The following is a 15,370-nucleotide window of genomic DNA, read 5'->3' on the forward strand; positions in this document are numbered from 1 at the left end:
TGATGATAGCCCATACGGAGATCAAGCTTGGAGAATACTTGAGCACCTTTGAGTTGTTCAAACAGCTCATTGATGTTGGGAAGTGGGTACTTGTTCTTTACAGTCTTCTTGTTCAATGGACGGTAGTCGACACAAAGTCGGTCCATTCCATCCTTCTTCACAAAAATAACACCACAACCCCACGGAGAAGAACTAGGTCGGATGAGACCCATACGCTCTTGAATATCGAGTTGCTTCTTCAGCTCCTTGAACTCTTCAGGTCCAAGCTTGTAAGGACGTTTGCAAACAGGTTCCGTGCCAGGCTCAAGATCGATGACGAATTCAACTGGCCGGTGCGGAGGCATTCCTGGAAGCTCTTCTGGAAATACGTCTTCATATTCACAAGCTACTGGAATTTGAGAGATGGCATCCAGCTCGCCCTTCTCATTGAGGGAAAACAGACGGATGGTATCATTATGAGTGGCAAAGACAATAATATCCTCAGACGAATGAGTCAATTGAATCTGCCTGGCAGCACAATCAAGCTGAGCCTTGTGCTTCGAAAGCCAGTCCATTCCGAGAATAAGATCAATATCCGAGTCACCAAGGACATTAGGAGAAGACAAGAACTTATAGTCACCCAATGTGATTGAAACATCCGAAACGAATACTCGAGAAGTCATTTGATGGGCCGGAGAGACAATAGCCAAAGGTTTCGGCAACACTTGAGTAACCAAATCATGCTTAGATGCAAAAGGTCTCGAGATGAAACAATGCGATGCACCAGTGTCAAAAAGAACTTTTACTGGAATATCGTTAGCAGGAAGGTTACCCATAATCACATCTGACGAGTCCTCTGCCTGAGCTGCGTTCAACAAGTTGACCTTCGCGTGCTTGGGGTTATGTTTGACTACTGCGGTGCTAGCAGATCTCACAGGAGGAGGAGGAAGACGCCTCTGATTGAAGCATTTGTTGGCATAGTGACCCTTCTGCTGACACTTGTTGCACGTGACCTCCGAGAGCGGACGGTGATACGGAGCACTTGATCTTGGAGCTTGAGACGAAGTCTTGTTCTGAAAGCCTGGGTTGGGTGGGTGGGAAGATCCATTGCCACCTTTGCTCTTCTGCTGATAAGGCTGACGGAACGGAGGAGGAGGCAGCCAATACTTTTGCTGCTTAGAAGCCACTTGAGTTGAGGAAGAAGGAGTTGCATCTATGACTCGCTTCTTGGAAGCATCGCACTTGAGTTGAGCAGTCTCTTGCTTCATTGCCATATTGTAGAACTCATCGTACTTCTTCGGCTCAAAAAGGACGAGAGCTAGTTGAAGATCTTCTCTGAGGCCACCCCTGAACTGATATATCATGCTCTTCTTGTCAGGGACATCTTGCTTAGCGAAACGAGCGAGCCTCTGGAACATGATGTTATACTGGTAAACAGACAAGCTGCCTTGCTTTAGGTTGCGGAATTCCTCACCCTTGATTTCAACAACACTCTGAGGAATGTGATGAGCTTTGAAGTCTTGACGGAATTCATCCCAGGTAATCACACGGCCTCCTCTGGAATCTTTGTACTGCTGAAACCATTCTGCAGCTTGGTCTTTGAGTTGGAAGGAGGCAAACTTGACAAAGTCCTCAGGCCTGATGTTGCTGCACTCGAAATACTTGCAGATATCCACGAGCCAATCATCAGCGTTTGAGGCCTCGACACAATTGCTGAAGGTCTTTGGCTGGTTAGCGAGGAACTGGTTGAGTGTAGCAAACTGATTCTGATTGTTGCCATGGCCATGATTCCCTTGGTTGCGCTCTTGCAGAATTTGCATGATCAGCTGCGTGTTTGCATTGGTAGCGGCCATCACAGCTTGCCATGCCTCCGGAGGTGGAGGTGGTGGTGGCGGATCCTGATTCTGATTCTGACCCTTAGCAGGAGCCATCCTGAAGAGGGTGACATCTGTTAGCATCTTGACAGACAAATATTCAAGCTGAATCAAACAGATTGAAATTGCAACATATAGTCTTCACATCCGAACAAAATGAAGGAATGCATTCCAATTGAAATGGTCACATTTCCATAAATTGAGAAGCCACTTAGATAGAGGTAGAAGACTAAAACAACAAGGTACCAACAAGAACAAATACTTGGTGAGGATTACCCAATCACAAACCAAATATCCGCGGAAGAAGAACTAGAGCTACATGAATTCCCACCTATGAAACTCCCGAACCTTTCCGGTTATGCAATCAGGTGTTGGGGATACAGGGGAAGCATAATATCTCACCCAAAGTTAGCAAATCCTACATCCAGCTGTATCCATCCTTCAACACATAACCAAGAAACCTTCGGAAATCATTTACCTCAACCTTCAAAAAGCATCCGTTATACAAGTTATGGCAATACTCCCGAACTCCCGTCCCAGTACTGGGTGGCGTCGAGGTTATCTCACCAACAACTGCATAAAAGAGATTTTCGATGTCGGCGAAACTCAGGTATTCCAGAATCTCAACGATAAAATTGTGACAACAACACCTCGGAGCTGAACTCCCCGAGACACTGCCACAACCCCTAAATGTCAGGAGGCACCAAGAACAATGTTCTCGTCACAAAACCATCGGAACGATTCCAAGATACCCGCATGATCCTAAATTTTTTTAGTGAAATTTGAGAAGAGAAGAGTCAAAACTCTACGTCAGGATGCCTCACCAGAGCGACGAAGGGACTGAGGAGTAAAAAGAATTCCTAACTCTCCAATATATATAATCCTAAATGACTTAAAACATTTTTCTAGACTCAACAACGCCAACGATTCGATCAAGCAGGGGGCTCCTAAGGTCGGGGAAGGCTCTAATACCAACTTGTAACGCCCTCGATGCGGCTATATCCCCCACGTGTCGAAGCATGACTTAGAGGCATAACCGCATTGAAAGCAATGTTGCAAGTGAGGTAATCTTCACAACAACCCATGTAATACAATAAGGGAATAAGAGAAACATAGTTGGCTTACACTCGCCACGTCACACAATGCATAAATAACATTACATTCATCCAAATGCACTCAAGGTCTGACTACGGAACCAAAATGAAGATAAACCCCAAATGCAACATAGTCCCCGATCGCCCCAACTGGGCACCACTACTGATCATCTGGGAAAGACACGTAGTAACGACGCGAGTCTTCATCGAACTCCCACTTGAGCTCGGTCATATCATCTGGAGCGGTATCATCGGTCCCTGCATCTGGTTTTGGAAGTAAACTATGAGTCACGGGGACTCAGCAATCTCACACCCTCGCGATCAAGACTATTTAAGCTTATAGGTAAGGTGATGGTATGATGTGGAGCTGCAGCAAGTGACTAGCATATATGGTGGCTAACATACGCAAATGAGAGCGAGAAGAGAAGGCAAAAGCACGGTCGAACAACTATGATCAAGAAGTGATCCTAGAACAACCTACGTCAAGCATTACTCCAACACCGTGTTCACTTTCCGGACTCTGCCGAGAAGAGACCATCACGGTTACACACGCGGTTGGTGCATTTTAATTAAGTTAAGTTTCAGGTTATCTACAACCGAACATTAACAAATTCCCATCTGCCCATAACCGTGGGCACGGCTTTCAAAAGTTCAAATCCCTGCATGGGAGTCCCAACTTAGCCCATCACAAGCTCTCACGGTCAACGAAGGATATTCCTTCTCCCAAGACAATCCGATCAGACTCGGCATCTCGGTTACAAGACATCCTCGACAATGGTAAAACAAGTCCTGCAACACCGCCCGAATGTGCCGACAAATCCCGATAGGAGCTGCACATTTCTTGTTCTCAGGGCACACTCAGATGAGTGCTCCATACAACTAAAACCAAACCTCGAGTTTCCCCGAGGGGGCGCTGCACAGGGCTCTAGTTTGGACCAACACTCAGAGGAGCACTAGCCCGGGGGGGGGGGTTAATAAAGATGACCGTTGGGCTCCGGAAACCCAAGGGAAAAAGAGGCTAGGTGGCGAATGGTAAAACCAATGTTGGGCATTGCTGGAGGAGTTTTATTCAAGGTGAACTGTCAAGGGGTTCCCATTATAACCCAATCGTGTAAGGAACGCAAAATCCGGGAACATAACACCGATATGACGGAAACTAGGGCGGCAAGAGTGGAACAAAACACCAGGCATAAGGCCGAGCCTTCCACCCTTTACCAAGTATATAGGTGCCTTAAGATAAACAAGATAATATGGTGATATCCCAACAATAAACAAGTTCCAACAAGGAACGATCTCCAATGTTCACCTGCAACTAGCAACGCTATAAGAGGGGCTGAGCAAAGCGGTAACATAGCCAAACAACGGTTTGCTAGGAAAAGGTGGGTTAGAGGTTTGACATGGCAATTTGGGAGGCATGGTAAGAAATTGGTAGGAATCATAGCATAGGCATAGCAAAAGAGCGAGCATCTAGCAAGCAATGATAGAAGTGATTTCGAGGGTATGGTCATCTTGCCTGCAAAGTTCTCGGAGTTGCCTTGATCCTCGTAAGCGTACTCAAAGGGCTCCTCATTCATGTACCCATCTCCCGGCTCTACCGAATCAAGAACAACAAACAAAAGGAACACAATCAACCACGTGCAATGCTCAAGCAACATGATGCAAACATGGTATGATATGCGGGATGCGATATGTGATGCATAGGCATGATTTGGAAAGGAATGATTGGATCTAGCCTCAACTTGGAAATCCAAGAGAGCCACTAGAAAGGGAAGGTGATTTCGGTCGAAATCGATATAAAGATCACCGGAATCGGATGCACGGTTTGGAAATGACAAGCAAAACATATGGCACCGGTCTGCGATAAACTGCAAGTAGCCTCCTAAATGCATCAAGATAAATAAGCTACTGCACTCAAACATGGCAATAAAATACATGGAAGGGATCCACTCATAATGCCTGACAAAAGATGAACACTGAGCTATGGCTAATTAACTCAATAACAGGTTCAAACAAGCATGGCAAAAGTGCAAAAGATAACATGTTTCAGACTTAGTGAAATTAAGAGCATGTCAGGATTTATCATCAGGAAGCAATGTTTAGAGCACGATAACTACATGCTATAGGAAGATATCATGGCAAAGCAAGGCATGGTATTAAGCTACTCGAAGCATATAACAAAAGTCCCTTAGTGACCATGATCCAAAAGGGATCAGAAAATACAATTGCAAGCATGTGAACATAGCAAAAAACATAAACAGTTTCGGACTTAGTGAAAAACAGATATCAAGTAGGCATATTTACGAGCTCGATGCACTCACCACGAGGCATTGCATGACAAACTAAGCATACACCCAGCAAATAGACATGGCATAAAAGCTAGACATGGCAAGAACAACATCATAGCATGCACGGATCAATTACAACAAGCTCGGCAAAATTGCTAAACATGTTAACAATCTGTCAGGAACATTTTATAGAAAAAGTAGAGCTCGATTGACTCAAACTAGGTTGATCCATAAATGCAAACAAAGACATGTATGGATAGAGCACAACATTATCTACAAAACATCCTTACTGATCATGCTCCAAAGAGGCACGGATCACTAGGAAACAACATGAACATATGGCATAAAAATTATGACAGGGCAAGGACTTAGTGAAATTCGAAGTCCCCGAAATCAGCATCATTGAGTAAGCTACTTTGCATGCTTGTGCTAGTCACCACAGAGATCACAAAAATACATGGCATACACCCCTATAAAGATGGCAGGGCATTCTTCAAAACACATGTAGAGCTCAGGATCATAGCATGCACACATTAATCATGGCAAAAATGGCAAAAGTGCGTTTGCTGAAACAGATCAGAAACTATCATCACATAGCCCTCTTCCAACAGCATTTCGGGCATCAAGATGAGATCAAATGAAAATGATGCAATGAGATGAAATGATGTACTCTTCGAGGCAAACATTTTGATATGCTACACGCACGAATCGGAGCCACGATGAGGAAGTTATGGCATGTCAAAGTATGCAAAAAGTCTTAGGAGGAGAGGGGAAAAATCAACTGGATCTACGGTTACTGTAGCTCCCGATCCAGATCTGACGAGGCACGGACTTTGAGGCGGCGACGCTCTCACCGGACTTGACGGAGATGACGGCGGCCGGCGGATCTCGGGCGCGGGGTGGTCGGAGAAGAGCTGGGCGGCGCGACGCTCGTTGGGAGACGGCGGATGGCGGCTCGGATCCGTGCCTTGCGGAGCTCGCCGCGGCGAGGTGGCAGCGGCCACCGGCGAAAGACGGTGTCGCCGACGATGAGGTGGCGTAGGGTGGCGCCGGCAGGCTTGGGCGGTGCGGCGAGGGAGGAAGACGGCGCGAGGCGGCGCAGTGGCAACGGGCCACGGGGGCCTCCCGCGGGCCGAGCGGGCCGGGCGGCGGCGTGGCGGAGTGGGCACCGAGCGGGCGAATCCGATGGTGCCACATGGCAGCGGACGGGCGGAGCGGACGCGTCCGGCCTGGGATTTTTGTCCGGCGACGGCGGGTGGAGTATCTCTAGGGTTTCGTCTGTGATTCCAAATGGGGGATCTATTTATAGAGGTAGGAGGAGCTAGGAAGCTCCAAATGAGGTGCGGTTTTCGGCGACGCGATCGTGATCGAACGCTCTAGATGATGGGAGAGGTTTTGGTGGGTTTTGGGCCACTTTGGAGGGGTGTTGGGATGCAACACACACGAGGCCTTTTCGGTCCCTCGGTTAACCATTGGAGTATCAAACGAAGTCTAAATGGTACGAAATTTGACAGGCGGTCTACCGGTAGTAAACCAATGTCGCATGACAAGTCTCGGTCCAATCTGAAAATGTTTAACACCTGCACACGAAAAGAGGTAGAAAGGACCACCGGAGGACATCGGAGCGCCGGAATGCAAAACGAACAACGGGGAAAATGCTCGGATGCATAAGACGAACACGTATGCAAATGCAATGCACATGATGACATGATATGAGATGCATGACAAAGACAAAACACATGGAGAGAAAAACCCGAGAACGATGAAATAGAATAACTTAGTACCAGAAACGGAAAGAGTTGGAGTACAAATAAGGTAAATTTCATCCGGGGTGTTACATTAGGCGCGGTTGGCCTCGCTCCCGTTATCTTTTTCTACCTCCAGCCTACGTGCCGTGTACGAGCCTGGGAGCCTTGTACTTATACTGTTCTCTGGTGTCGTCTGGGTTGATACTTTGTGCGTTTTTTGTGCTGGTCCTTCGGTTTGTGTTAACTCTGCCTGGTGGCTTTATTTATAAAGTCGGGCTGTGGCCTTTTCTCTAAAAATAGACACATAGCAGAAGGCTCCAAACGGAGTGATGAAAGCTGTTTTCTCCTGGTCCTTAACTTCCATTTTGATCTGATGATAACCTGAGTATGCATCCAAAAAACTCAAACGCTCACAACCCGCTGTAGCATCAATGATCTGATCAATATGAGGGAGAGCAAAAGGGTCAGCCAGACAAGCCTTGTTCAAATCGGTGTAATCCACACACATACACTAGCTGCCGTTCTTGTTGAGTACAAGCACCGGGTTAGCCAACCACTCTGGGTGAAAGACTTCAATGATGAACCCGACCACCAAGAGCCAGGCCACCTCTTCTCCAATGGCCTTGCACCTTTCCTCATTAAACCGTCAGAGAAACTGCCTGACTGTCTTAAACTTCGGATCAATATTAAGAGTGTGCTCAGTGAGTTCTCTCGGGACACCCGGCATGTCAGAAGGTTTCCATGCAAAGATGTCCCGGTTCTCATGGATGAACTCAATGAGCGCGCTTTCCTATTTTGGATCCAAGTTGGCACTGATGATGAACTTCTTGGATGAGTCGCCAGGCACAAAATCAACCGTTTTGGTGTCATCAGCTAACTTGAATTTCAACACTGGTTCATACTCCATAGTTGGCTTCTTTAAAGACGTCATGTCTGCCGGGTCAACATTATCTTTAGAAAACTTTAACTCCTTTGTTGCACAAACAGACTCAGCATAAGCGGCATCTCCTTCTTCACACTCCAGGGCTATTTTCCGGCTTCCATGTACTGTAATGGTGCCTTTATAACCCGGCATCTTGAGCTGCAGATATACATAACATGGCCGAGCCATGAACTTGGCGTAAGCCAGACGTCCAAACAGAGCATGATATGGGCTTTTGATCTTAACCACCTCAAAAGTTAACTTCTTAGCCCTGGAATCATATTCATCCCCAAAGGCTACTTCCAGTTCAACCTTACCAACTGGGTATGCCAACTTGCCAGGCACAACACCATGAAAAACAGTGTTGGATTGCTTAAGACTCAACCCATCCGACGGAACGTCTCATAGTAGAGGATGTTGATGCTACTGCCTACATCCATGAGCACTTTAGTGAATTTATATCCACCAACCTGAGGTGCCACCACCAAGGCTAAGTGACCCGGATTATCAACCCGGGGGGGATGATCTTCTCTGCTCCACACAATAGGCTGTTCTGACCACCTCAAATAACGTGGAATCGCCGGCTCAACGGCATTGACAACCCTCTTATGAAGCTTCTGGTCCCTCTTGCATAAACTAGTGGTAAATAAATGGTACTGCCCACTATTCAACTGTTTTGGGTTGCTCTGATATCCGGACTGTTGCTGCTAATTACCTTGGACGGGTTGTGGATTATAACCTCCCTGGTTACCCATATGGCCCTGACCGTGAAAACCGCCTCCACCTGAACCGGCGCCCGGGCCATGAAAGCCGCCTCCGCCTGAACCGCCGCCAGGCCCGTGACAAATCCCAGTCTCGATTCATGCCAACCCAATAGACACTTTCGGAGATACCTGTAATGTACCTTTATAGTCACCCAGTTACATTGTGACGTTTGGCACACCCAAAGCACTCCTATGGTATCCGGGAGTTGCACAATCTCATGGTCTAAGGAAATGATACATGACATCCAGAAAAGCTACAGCAAACGAACTACACGATCTTTGTGCTATGCTTAGGTTTGGGTCTTGTCCATCACATCATTCTCCTAATGATGTGATCCCGTTATCAATGACATCCCCATGTCCATAGCCAGGAAAACATGACTATCTGTTGATCAACGAGCTAGTCAACTAAAGGATCACTAGGGACACATTGTGGTCTATGTATTCACACATGTATTACGATTTCCGGATAACACAATTATAGCATGAACAATAGACAATTATCATGAACAAAGAAATATAATAATAACCATTTTATTATTGCCTCTAGGGCATATTTCCAACAGTCTCCCACTTGCACTAGAGTCAATAGTCTAGTTACATTGTGATGAATCGAACACCCATGCAGTTCTGGTGTTGATCATGTTTTGCTCTAGGGAGAGGTTTAGTCAACGGATCTGCCACATTCAGGTCTGTATGTACTTTACAAATATCTATGTCTCCATTTTGAACACTTTCACGAATGGAGTTGAAGCGACGCTTGATATGCCTGGTCTTCCTGTGAAACCTGGGCTCCTTGGCAAGGGCAATAGCTCCAGTGTTGTCACAGAAGAGTCTCATCAGGCCCGACGCATTGGGTATGACTCCTAGGTCGGTAATGAACTCCTTCATCCAGATTGCCTCTTGTGCTGCCTCCGAGGCTGCCATGTACTCCGCTTCACATGTAGATCCCGCCACAACGCTTTGCTTGCAACTGCACCAGCTTACTGCCCCACCATTCAAAATATACACGTATCCGGTTTGTGACTTAGAGTCATCCAGATCTGTGTTGAAGCTAGCATCGACGTAACCCTTTATGACGAGCTCTTCGTCACCTCCATAAACGAGAAACATATCCTTAGTCCTCTTCAGGTACTTCAGGGTATTCTTAACCGCTGTCCAGTGTTCCATTGCCGGGATTACTTTGGTACCTTCCTACCAAACTTACGGCAAGGTTTACATCAGGTCTGGTACACAGCATAGCATACATGATAGACCCTATGGCCGAGGCATAGGGGACGACACTCATCTTTTCTCTATCTTCTGCCGTGGTCGGCCATTGAGCCATGCTCAATCTCGTACCTTGCAATACAGGCAAGAACCCCTACTTTGACTGATCCATTTTGAACTTCTTCAATATCTTGTCAAGGTACGTACTCTGTGAAAGACCAATGAGGCGTCTCGATCTATCTCTATAGATCTTGATGCCTAATATATAAGCAGCTTCTCCAAGATCCTTCATTGAAAAACACTTGTTCAAGTAGGCCTTTATGCTTTCCAAGAATTCTATATCATTTCCCATCAATAGTATGTCATCCACATACAATATGAGAAATGCTACAGAGCTCCCACACACTTTCTTGTAAATGCAGGCTTCTCCATAAGTCTGCGTAAACCCAAACGCTTTGATCATCTCATCAAAACGAATGTTCCAACTCCGAGATGCTTGCACCAGCCCATATATCGAGCGTTGGAGCTTGCACACCTTGTTAGCATTCTTAGGATCGACAAAACCTTCCGGCTGCATCATATACAATTCTTCCTTAAGGAAACCATTAAGGAATGCCGTTTTGACGTCCATTTGCCATATCTCATAATCATAGAATGCGGCAATTGCTAACATGATTCGGACGGACTTCAGCTTCGCTACGGGTGAAAAAGTCTCATCGTAGTCAACCCCTTGAACTTGTCAATAACCCTTAGCGACAAGCTGAGCTTTATAGATGGTTGCATTACCATCCGCGTCTGTCTTCTTCTTAAAGATCCATTTATTTTCTATGGCTCGCCGATCATCGGGCAAGTCAGTCAAAGTCCATACTTTGTTTTCATACATGGATCCTATCTCGGATTTCATGGCTTCTAGCCATTTGTTGGAATCCGGGCCCGCCATCGCTTCTTCATAGTTCGAAGGTTCACCGTTGTCTAACAACATGATTTCCATGACAGGGTTGCCGTACCACTCTGGTGTGGAACGTGTCCTCGTGGACCTACGAAGTTCAGTAGCAACTTGATCTGAAGTTTCATCATCATCATCATCATTAACTTCCTCTCTAGTCGGTGCAGGAACCTCAGGAACATTTTCTTGAGCTGCGCCACTTACCGGTTCAAGAGGTAATACTTCATCAGGTTCTACTTTCCTCCCACTTATTTCTTTTGAGAGAAACTCTTTCTCTAGAAAGGACCCATTGTTGGCAACAAAGATCTTGCCTTTGGATCTGAGGTAGAAGGTATACCCAATAGTTTCTTTAGGGTATCCTATGAAGACGCATTTTTCCGACTTGGGTTCGAGCTTTTCAGGTTGAAGTTTCTTGACATAAGCATCGCATCCCGAAACTTTTAGAAACGACAGCTTAGGTTTCTTCCCAAACCATAATTCATACGGTGTCGTCTCAACGGATTTTGACGGAGCCCTATTTAAAGTGAATGCGGCAGTCTCTAAAGCATAGCCCCAAAATGACAGTGGTAGATCGGTAAGAGACATCATACATCACACCATATCCAATAGAGTGCGATTACGACGTTCGGACACACCATTACGCTGAGGTGTTCCGGCGGCGTGAGTTGTGGAACTATTCCACATTTTCTTAAGTGTGTGCCAAATTCTTGACTCAAGTATTCTCCCCCATGATCTGATCGCAAGAACTTGATTTTCCTGTCACGTTGATTCTCAACCTCACTCTGAAATTCCTTGAACTTTTCAAAGGTCTCAGACATGTGTTTCATTAAGTAGACATACCCATATCTACTCAAGTCATCAGTGAGGGTGAGAACATAACGATAGCCACCGCGAGCCTCAACACTCATTGGACCACACACATCAGTATGTATGATTTACAATAAGTTGGTTGCTAGGTCCATTGTTCCTGAGAACGGAGTCTTGGTCATTTTACCCATGAGGCATGGTTCGCACGTGTCAAATGATTCGTAATCAAGAGACTCCAAAAGTCCATCTGCATGGAGCTTCTTCATGCGTTTGACACCTATGTGACAAAGGCGGCAGTGCCACAAGTATGTGGGACTATCATTATCAACCTTACATCTTTTGGTATTCACACTACGAATATGTGTAACATTACGCTCGAGATTCATTAAGAATAAACCATTCACCAACGGAGCATGACCATAAAACATATCTCTCATATAAATAGAACAACCATTATTCTCGGATTTAAATGAGTAGCCATCTCAAATTAAACGAGATCCTGATACAATGTTCATGCTCAAAGCTGGCACTAAATAACAGTTATTGAGGTTTAAAACTAATCCTGTAGGTAAATGTAGAGGTAGCGTGCCGACGGCGATCACATCGACCTTGGAACCATTCCTGACGCGCATCGTCACCTCGTCCTTCGCCAGTCTCCGGTTATTCCACAGCTCCTGCTTTGAGTTACAAATGTGAGGAACCGCACCGGTATCAAATACCCAGGAGCTACTACGAGTACTGGTAAGGTACACATCAATTACATGTATATCACATATACCTTTATTGTTGCCGACCTTCTTGTCCGCTAAGTATTTGGGGCAGTTCCGCTTCCAGTGACCACTTCCCTTGCAATAAAAACACTCAGTCTCAGGCTTGGGTCCATTCTTTGGCTTCTTCCCGGCAGCTTGCTTACCGGGCGCGGCAACCCCCTTGCCGTCCTTCTTGAAGTTCTTCTTACCCTTGCCTTTCTTGAACTTAGTGGTTTTATTCACCATCAACACTTGATGTTCCTTTTTGATTTCCACCTCCGCTGATTTCAGCATTGAATATACCTCAGGAATGGTCTTTTCCATCCCCTGCATATTGAAGTTCATCACAAAGCTCTTGTAGCTCGGTGGAAGCGACTAAAGGATTCTGTCAATGACCGCGTCATCCGGGAGATTAACTCCCAGATGAGTCAAGCGGTTATGCAACCCAGACATTTTGAGTATGTGCTCACTGACAGAACTATTTTCCTCCATCTTACAACTGAAGAACTTGTCGGAGACTTCATATCTCTCGACCCGGGCATGAGCTTGGAAAACCATTTTCATCTCTTCGAACATCTCATATGCTCCGTGTCTCTCAAAACGCTTTTGGAGCCTCGGTTATAAGCTGTAAAGCATGCCGCACTGAACGAGGGAGTAATCATCAGCACGTGACTGCCAATCGTTCATAATGTCTTGGTTTTCTGGGATGGGTGCGTCACCTAGCGGTGCTTCTAGGACATAATCTTTCTTGACAGCTATGAGGATGATCCTTAGGTTCCGGACCCAGTCCGTATAGTTGCTGCCATCATCTTTCAGCTTGGTTTTGTCTAGGAACGTGTTGAAGTTGAGGGCAACATTAGCGTGGGCCATTTGATCTACAAGACATAGTGTAAAGATTTTAGACTAAGTTCATGATAATTAAGTTCATCTAATCAAATTATTCAATGAACTCCCACTCATATAGACATCCCTCTAGTCATCTAAGTGAAACATGATCCGAGTCAACTAGGCCGTGTCCGATCATCACGTGAGATGGACTAGTCAACATCGGTGAACATATTCATGTTGATCGTATCTTCTATACGACTCATGCTCGAACTTTCGGTCTTCTGTGTTCCGAGGCCATGCCTGTACATGCTAGGCTCGTCAAGTCAACCTAAGTGTATTGCGTGTGTAAATCTGGCTTACACCCGTTGTATTCGAACGTTAGAATCTATCACAACCGATCATCACGTGGTGCTTCGAAACAACGAACCTTCGCAATGGTGCACAGTTAGGGGGGACACTTTCTTGAAATTATTACGAGGGATGATATTATTTAAGCTACCGTCGTTCTAAGCAAATAAGATGTAAAACATGATAAACATCACATGCAATCAAATAGTGACATGATATGGCCAATATCATTTGCTCCTTTTGATCTCCATCTTTGGGGCTCCATGATCATCGTTGTCACCGGCATGACACCATGATCTCCATCATCATGTCTTCTTGAAGTTGTCTCATCATCTATTACTTCTACTACTATGGCTAACGCTTTAGCAATAAACTAAAGTAATTACATGACGTTTATGTTGACACATAGGTCATAAATAAATAAAGACAACTCCTATGTCTCCTGCCGGTTGTCATACTCATCGACATGCAAGTCGTGATTCCTATTACAAGAACATGATCAATCTCATACATCACATATATCATTCATCACATCCTTTTGGCCATATCACATCACACGGCATATGCTGCAAAAACAAGTTAGACGTCCTCTAATTGTTGTTGCAAGTTTTTACGTGGCTGCTATAGGTTTCTAGCAAGAACGTTTCTTACCTGCGCCAAAACCACAACGTGATATGCCAATTTCTATTTACCCTTCATAAGGACCCTTTTTATCGAATCCGATCCAACTAAAGTGGGAGAGACAGACACCCGCCAGCCACCTTATGCAACTAGTGCATGTAAATCGGTGGAACCAGTCTCATGTAAGCGTACGTGTAAGGTTGGTCCGGGCCGCTTCATCCCACGATGCCACCGAATCAAGATAAGACTAGTAACGGCAAGCAAATTGACAATATCGACGCCCACAACTGCTTTGTGTTATACTCGTGCATAGAAACTACGCATAAACCTAGCTCATGATGCCACTGTTGGGGAACGTAGCAGAATTTTAAAATTTTCTACGCATCACCAAGATTAATCTATGGAGTCATCTAGCAACGAGGGAGAGGGGAGTGCATCTACATAACCTTGTAGATCGCGCGCGGAAGCGTTCAAGAGAACGGGGTTGATGGAGTCGTACTCGTCATGATCCAAATCACCGATGACCTAGCGCCGAACGGACGGCACCTCCGTGTTCAACACACGTACGGTTGGGAAGACGTCTCCTCCAACTTGATCTAGCAAGGGGGAAGGAGAGGTTGATGAAGATCTAGCAGCACGACGGCGTGGTGGTGGAAGCAACAGTGATCTCGGCAGGGCTTCGCCAAGCTCAGGGAGAGGGAGGAGTGTCACGGGAGGGAGAGGGAGGCGCCAGGGGCTAGGGTGCGGCTGCCCTCCCTCTCGCCCACTATATATAGGGTCCCTAGGGGGGCGCCGGCCCTAGGAGATCCAATCTCCAAGGGGGCGGCGGCCAAGGGGTTGGCTTGCCCCCCAAGCCAAGTGGAGGCGCCCCCTCCCCTAGGGTTCCCAACCCTAGGCGCATGGGGGGCCTAGGGGGGCGCACCAGCCCACTATGGGCTGGTTCCCCTCCCCACTTCAGCCCATGGGGCCCTCCGGGATGGGTGGCCCCACCCGGTGGACCCCCGGGACCCATCCGGTGGTCCCGGTACAATACCAGTGACCCCGAAACTTTCCCGATGGCCGAAACTACACTTCCTATATATAATTCTTCACCTCCGGACAATTCCGGAACTCCTCGTGACGTCCAGGATCTCATCCGGGACTCCGAACAACTTTCGGATTACTGCATACTCATATCTATACAACCCTAGCGTCAC

The sequence above is a fragment of the Triticum urartu genome, chromosome 6A (assembly GCF_056163025.1).
Source record: "Triticum urartu cultivar PI428250 chromosome 6A, HENAU_Tu73, whole genome shotgun sequence".
Classification (NCBI taxonomy): domain Eukaryota; kingdom Viridiplantae; phylum Streptophyta; class Magnoliopsida; order Poales; family Poaceae; genus Triticum; species Triticum urartu.